Genomic DNA, 8252 nt, shown 5'->3' on the forward strand with positions numbered 1-8252 from the left:
GCAATAAATGCTAGTCTAGCCAGTGACGTCCACATCCCATGAATGAATTAAAAAAAACAATGATTAAATTTCAAAAAGTACTTCATTGGTTGTGCAAAGCTTTGGGACATCCTGAAATCATGAAAGGTGCTGTATAAATGCAAGTCATTCTACCTTCGAACTGGGAACTCACAGGTTGTAAAGTCAAATCCCACTCTGACAAGTTAAATACAACAAGTCTGTTAAATTGAGGGCTAGTATCAGAAAAAATTACCATGAAAACTTCAGCATTCTATTTACTTTTTGTTGAATGCTTGGCTGGAATCTGCTGCCCCCACAGGAGGCGAGGAAGAAGGTGGGCAGGCCTGAAAATTTGGTGGGTTGGTGTCAGGACTGATACCCGACTCCTTCCTGCCTCCACCGGAAGTAAGTTCTGTGCAAGAAGGCCCATGGTTGATCTTCCCTGCCTCCACTTGAGACCCTTAAGTGGCCGTTTAACAACTTCTTCATGGCCTCATCCCACCTCGGCTGCAATCTTCCCGAGCCAACCTGCCGACATGCGGCTTGCACCACTGGAGTTGTGGGGGGGGGTCCCTCGATCTACACTAATCTGTGCGTGATCGCGGACATAGACATGGGGGCAGGGGTGACTGCCCTTGCTGCTGACCCCCATGGGGCCCCTCTTCCTGTGAGCCCCACCCCATGAGACTCTTCCGCACCCCCCCAACAGCACTTACCTTTTTACTAGGTCAATCCTAGGACTCCGGAGGCGTTGTTCTGGCAGCAGTCATTGCCGCCTCTGAGGCACTGCCAAGGGCTCTGATTGGCCGGCAGCCCAGCAGGCAGGAGATTGTCTTCCGGGGTCCTCAGTCTGGAGGAAGGCCCGCCACTGTCCACTTAACTGCCTGATGGGCAGAATATCTGGGCACAGACTGCCTTCTCAGAGTCAGAGTGGGTGTCTCGCCGCTTTTACAGGTGGCGGACAAGACACCCACTGAGAACAGAAGATTCCACCTCTTTGTTGATGAAATTCATAAGAATGCGTAACTCTTCAATCTTCCCATCACATCAGCTCACAGATCCTTACATGAATCTAGTCCTGGCCTCGTCCACCCTTCCTTGCAATCTACTCCAGCTGTTGATCAGATTCCAGCTGTTGCTGAGGCTGTTTGGTCTGAATTTTAATATCAGCAGAGATTGACGCCCATTGGCTCTGGAAATTCCCTTTGACTTCTACCTCATGTCAAAGTCCATTTGCAGGATCCATGGGTACAGGAGACCTGAACAGTGAACGTCAACCCACAAGACAAAGGGCAGAATTCTCTCATGCACCCCACGGCGGGTTCAATGACGGGTGGAGGGGGTGGTGGGTGAGGAGAATTCAGCAGAAGACCCAAAAAATCGGTTTCACGCCAGGGTAGAATGACAGTGGGCTCTTCCGCTACCACCCACCATGGCTGGTCACAATCCCCGCCAGACACCGGCGTGAAACCAATTTGCATCCCGCTAATCAGATGCAGATGAAGGCCCTACTGGAATCTCACCCCCAACCCCCCACAACACCCAATCATCTGCAACGCCAGTGGGAAATCACATCGGTCCAGAACACGCCTGGATCAACGTGGCATGTAAAAGTCGGGACTTACCTTAAGAAGACCTTGGGCAGCTTGCAGAGTTGCAGGACAAGATGGAGGCCTCAACTTACCACATGCAGCACTGGGTGGGTGGAGCATTAACCATGTGGATCTTCCCTGCGCAGCAGCATCCAGGAGGCAGTTGTTCTCGGTGCAGCAACTTCTCCCAGGGATCAGACCTTCATCCAGGGACTTCGCCCAGGGATCGGATCCTCATCCAGGGACTTAGTCCAGAGATCAGATCCTCATCTAGAGACTTCGCCCAGGGACGGATCCTCATCCAGGGACTTTGCCCAGGGATCGGATCTCCATCCAGGGACTTTGCCCAGGGATCAGATCTCCATCCAGGGACTTTGCCCAGGGATCGGATCCTCATCCAGGGACTTCGCCCAGGGATCGGATCCTCATCCAGGGACTTAGTCCAGAGATCAGATCCTCATCCAGAGACTTCACCCAGGGACGGATCCTCATCCAGGGACTTTGCCCAGGGATCGGATCTCCATCCAGGGACATTGCCCAGGGATCGGATCTCCACCCAGGGACTTTGCCCAGGACTGGATCCTCATCCAGGGACTTCGCCCAGGAATGGATCCTCATCCAGGGACTTCAACACAGGGATCGGATCCTCATCCAGAGACTTCACCCAGGGATCGGATTCTCATCCAGGGACTTCAACCCAGGGACGGATCCTCATCCAGAGACTTCACCCAGGGAGCGATTCTCCATCCAGGGACTTCACCCAGGGATCGGATCCTCATCCAGAGACTTCACCCAGGGATCGGATCCTCATCCAGGGACTTCAACCCAGGGACGGATCCTCATCCAGAGACTTCACCCAGGGATCGATTCTCCATCCAGGGACTTCGCCCAGGGATGGATCCTCATCCAGGGACTTCGTCCAGAGATCGGACCCTCATCCAGGGACTTAGTCCAGAGATCAGATCCTCATCCAGAGACTTCGCCCAGGGACGGATCCTCATCCAGAGACTTCAACCCAGGGATCGGATCCTCATCCAGGGACTTCACCCAGGGACGGATCCTCATCCAGGGACTTTGCCCAGGGATCGGATCCTCATCCAGAGACTTCACCCAGGGATCGGATCCTCATCCAGGGACTTTGCCCAGGGATCGGATCCTCATCCAGGGACTTCACCCAGGGACGGAGCCTCATCCAGGGACTTTGCCCAGGGATCGGATCCTCATCCAGAGACTTCACCCAGGGATCAGATCCTCATCCAGGGACATCAACCCAGGGATCGGATCCTCATCCAGGGACATTGCCCAGGGATCGATTCTCCATCCAGGGCCTTCACCCAGGGATCGGATTCTCATCCAGGGACTTCAACCCAGGGACGGATCCTCATCCAGAGACTTCACCCAGGGATCGGATCCTCATCCAGGGACTTCAACCCAGGGACGGATCCTCATCCAGAGACTTCACCCAGGGATCGATTCTCCATCCAGGGACTTCACCCAGGGATCGGATCCTCATCCAGAGACTTCACCCAGGGATCGGATCCTCATCCAGGGACTTCAACCCAGGGACGGATCCTCATCCAGGGACTTCGTCCAGAGATCGGACCCTCATCCAGGGACTTAGTCCAGAGATCAGATCCTCATCCAGAGACTTTGCCCAGGGATGGATCCTCATCCAGAGACTTCAACCCAGGGATCGGATCCTCATCCAGAGACTTCACCCAGGGACGGATCCTCATCCAGGGACTTTGCCCAGGGATCGGATCCTCATCCAGAGACTTCACCCAGGGATCGGATCCTCATCCAGGGACTTTGCCCAGGGATCGGATCCTCATCCAGAGACTTCACCCAGGGACGGATCCTCATCCAGGGACTTTGCCCAGGGATCGGATCCTCATCCAGAGACTTCACCCAGGGATCAGATCCTCATCCAGGGACATCAACCCAGGGATCGGATCCTCATCCAGGGACATTGCCCAGCGATCGATTCTCCATCCAGGGCCTTTGCCCAGGGACCGGATCCTCATCCAGAGACTTCACCCAGGGATCGGACCCTCATCCAGAGACTTCAACCCAGGGATCGGATCCTCATCCAGAGACTTCAACCCAGGGATCAGATCCTCATCCAGAGACTTCAACCCATGGATTGGACCTTCATCCAGGGACTTTGCCCAGGGATCGGATCCTCATCCAGAGACTTTACCCAGAGATCAGATCTTCCGGCTGCAGGTGAAAGGCAGCAGGAGGAACTGTTGGGTGGCAAGGGCGGGGAGGGGGGGGGTGCGGGGGTGGGTGGTGGGAGGGGCGGGGGGGCCGAAAGACAGGTAGCAGAGGCATGAAGTAGGGGTTCAGGCCTAGAGGAGGTGGGGGAAGTTGGGAGTGCTGGGGGAAGAGGGATTCGGAGGGAGTCTCTCTGGCTCAGTTGGAACGGAGCGGGAGGCTGGAAAGCGCCGTGTTGGGTTGCGGGCTGTGGGGCGGGGGCTTGTAGAAGTCTGAAGGGGCATGGGGGGTGTCGAAGTCCGAAGGAGTTTATAGGGAGGGGCCGGTAGATCCCTGGGGTGCAAACTGAGGGTAACTGTGGTAGGAGGGTATGGTGAGCGTTAAAGTGGGCAGTGGGAGCCGGTAGGGCAGGAGGGTGAGGCTGCAACAATGTCACGTGAAGGGGTGTCGAGGGTTGTTGATGGGGATGCAGTGATGGACATGGATTTGGGGGGCGGGCAGGATGAAGGCGGGCAAGTCAATAGGAATGGAGGTTGGATTCTCGGGTGGAAGAGGATCTCGACATTAATCCGAATGTTTCGGAAGATGATGGAGAGGGTTGAAGGGTGACTGGGGCGGGGTCGAACGTTATACCGGGGAGTCAATGGTAATGAGAGAGGGGGTTTTGGTGACAAGGGGAAGTGAAAAGGTGTTGGAGTGAAGATAAAAGGTCACTACCACCATGGCTGGGCTGGTCGCAATTATGCAGAGCTTCATGGAGATCTTGAGGTGCGCGGGAGTTGGGTCATCGGGGCTAGGCGGAGATGCAAGTTATCTCAGCTGGACAACTGAAGGGGAACCCCAGCATGAGGTTTTCGCAATGCTGGGGCCCTGGGACACTCGAAAGTTTGATGACCAAAGGCTCAGTGTGCGCGGGAGAGTGCTTGCACATGGCTCTCCGGGGCCCTGGCAAATACCTTCACCTCTCTGCAGATGCCTCATTCCAGGGGATTAGGTGTCCCCAGGAAGACAAAGGGAGGTGGGGAGCGCTAAATCTTAAGGACTGTCGCTAAAACAACACTTCAGACATGATTAAAGTGAAAGTGAATATTTTTACAAAAGTGTGCTATCTGTGACATTCGATCATGTAACCATGCAACCAATTTTTTTTATTCATTCATGGGATGTGGGCTTCACTGGCTAGGCCAGCATTTATTGCCCATCCCTAATTGCCCTTGAGAAGGTGGTGGTGAGCTGCCTTCTTGAACTGCTGCAGTCCATGTGGTGTAGGTACACCCACAGCGTTGTTAGAAAGGGAGTTCCAGGATTTTGACCCAGCGGCAGTGAAGGAACGGCAATGTATTTCCAAGTCAGGATCCTGAGTTACTTGGAGGGGAACCTCCAGGTGATGGTGTTCCCATGTATCTGCTGACCTTGTCCTTTTAGGTGGTAGTGGTCGTGAGTTTGGAAGATGCTGTCTAAGAAGTCTTGGTGAATTCCTGCAGTGCATCTTGTAGATGGTACACACTGCTGCTACAATGCGTTGGTGGTGGAGGGGTGAATGTTTGTGGATGTGGTGCCAATAAAGCGGATTGCTTTGCCCTGGATGGTGTCCAGCTTTTTGAGTGTTGTTGGAGCTGCACTCATCCACGCAAGTGGGGAGTATTCCATCACACTGCTGACTTGTGCCTTGTAGATGGTGGACAGGCTTTGGGGAGTCAGGAAGTGAGTTACTTGTCGCACGATTCCTAGCCTCTGACCTGCTCTTGTAACCACAGTATTTATATGACTAGTCCAGTTCAGTTTCTGGTCAATGGTAACCCCCCCAGGAGGTTGATAATGGGGGATTCAGTGATGGTAATGCCATTGAACTTCAAGGGGTGATGGTTGGATTCTCTCTTATTGGAGATGGTCATTGCCTGACACTTGTGTGTCATGAATGTTACTTGCCACTTGTCAGCCCAAGCCTGGATATTGTCCAGGTCTTGCTGCATTTGGACATGGACTGCTTCAGTATCTGAGGAGTCATGAATGGTGCTGAACATTGTGCAATCATCAGCGAACATCCCCACTTCTGAGCTTTTAATGAAAGGAAGGTCATTGATGAAGCAGCTGAACATGGTTGGAAGATGGTTAGGACACTACCCTGAGGAACTGATAGAGTCATAGTCTTAGAGGTCTACAGCACAGAAAATGGCCCTTCGGCCTTTCGAGCCTGTGCCGGTCAAACAAGCACCCAACTATTCTAATCCCATTTTCTAGCACTAGGCCCATAGCCCATGCCATGGCATCGCAGGTGTACATCCAAAACCTCTTAAATGTTATGAGGGTTTCTGCTTCTACCACCCTTTCAGGCAGTAAGTTCCAGATTCCCACCACCCTCTGGGTGAAAAAAATCCCCCTCATATCCCCTCTAAACCTCCTGCCCCTTACCTTAAATCTATGTCCCCTGGTTATTGATCCCTCCACCAAGGGGAAAAGTTCCTTCCTGTCTACCCTATCTATGCCCCTCATAACTCCTGCAGTGATGTCCTGGAGCTGAGATGACTGACCTCCAACAACCACAACCATCTTCCTTTGTGCTAGGTATGACTCCAACCAGTTTCCCCCCTGATTCCCATTCCCAGTTTTGCTAGGGCTCCTTGATGCCACACTCAGTCAAATGCTGCCTTGATGTCAAGGACAGTCACTCTCACCTTCATGCAAGACAGGTTCCAGTATCTGAAGAATAACCTTTTGACCTCCTGGTTGGGAATTGGATCATGGCCTGATGAGATGGATGAAATTCGAAAACAGCTCATAATTCCAGGGCTGATTTCAGCAAGATTACCATGAAAGTTACCAGGTTATCATTGAATCACAGAATGATTACAGCACAGAAGAAGGCCACTTGGTCCATCGTGTCCATGTTGGCAAAACAAAAACAGAATTACCTGGAAAAACTCAGCAGGTCTGACAGCATCGGTGGAGAAGAAAAGAGCTGACGTTTCGAGTCCTCATGACCCTTCAACAGTTCTGTTCTCCACCGATGCTGCCAGACCTGCTGAGTTTTTCCAGGTAATTCTGTTTTTGTTTTGGATTTCCAGCATCCGCAGTAGCTTTTAGCTTTTTGTGTCCATGTTGGCTCTCTGCAAGTGCAACTCAGCTGAATGTACTTTTCCAACCTGTCCTGTATCACTGCAAATTTTTACTCTCCAGTTGCTTATCCAATTACCTTTTGAAAACCATGATTGAATCATTTTATTCATTCATGAGATGCGTGTGTCTCTGGCAAGGCCTGCATTTGTTGCCCATCCCTTTTTGCCCTTGAGAAGACAGTCATGCACCATGTTTTTAAGCAGCTGCAATGTGGTGTAGGTACACCCACAGTGCTGTTAGGAAGGGAGTTCCAGGATTTTGACCCAACGACAGTGAAGGAACGGCGATATATTTCCAAGTCAGGATGGTACGTGACTTGGAGGGGAACTTGCAATTGGTGGTGTTCCCATAGGTCTGCTGCCCTTGGTGTTGGAGGTTGCAGGTTTTGGAGGAGCCCTGCAAGTTGCTGCAGCGCTTCTTGTAGATGGTACACACCGCTGCTACTGTGTGTCAGTGGTGGAGGGAGTGAATGTGAAGAACGGGATAAAATCAGCAACAAGAGGGGAAATGACCAATAGGCTTTGAATTAGCCCTGCCGACCTTTGTCAGAGACTGTTAATCTACAAGGAATTTTCCTGCGATTAGTCAGAACGCGGCTCTGTTACTTAAGAGGTCAACTGCAGGTTACATGGAAGGCAACATAAAAAGGAAATGGTGTGGGAGTAAGGCAACTTACACCTGTGTGAAACTCAGCCTCATCTGTTCCGTTGTACTGGCATTCATTCTTTGATAAGTGAATCCCCCCTTTTCAATGCAAAACAAGAAGTTCATTCACTTTGAAGGAGGCTTCCTTCCCTTCACAGCAATTTGTGTCGGGATTGAGTGTGTTCTTTTTAAGTAGAGTTTAACGCTGTGTGTGTGATATCTGAAATCCCAGGGCTGTGTTTATGTAGGGTCACAGGAAAATAATGGGGAGGTACGAACCACCTGGTCCATCAGGGCAACATTGCACAGTTGTGAAGCCTGAAGCATCAAGGTTAGGCACACCCTGCGCAGTGTTAGAACCATAGAACACTACAGCACAGAAAACAGGCCATTCGGCCCTTCTAGTCTGTGCCAAAATATTATTCCGCTAGTCCCATTGACCTGCACCTAGTCCATAACCCTCCAGACCTCTCCCATCCACGTATCTATCTAATTTAGTCTTAAAACTTAAGAACGATCCCGCATTTACCACGTCAGATGGTAGCTCGTTCCACACTCTCACCACTCTCTGAGTGAAGAAGTTCCCCCTAATGTTCCCCCTAAACCTTTCTCCTTTCACCCTAAAGCCATGTCCTCTCATGTTTATTTCTCCTAATCTAAGTGGAAAGAGCCTACTCGCAT

Source organism: Cetorhinus maximus, chromosome 1 (assembly GCF_964194155.1).
Source record: "Cetorhinus maximus chromosome 1, sCetMax3.hap1.1, whole genome shotgun sequence".
NCBI classification, from domain to species: domain Eukaryota; kingdom Metazoa; phylum Chordata; class Chondrichthyes; order Lamniformes; family Cetorhinidae; genus Cetorhinus; species Cetorhinus maximus.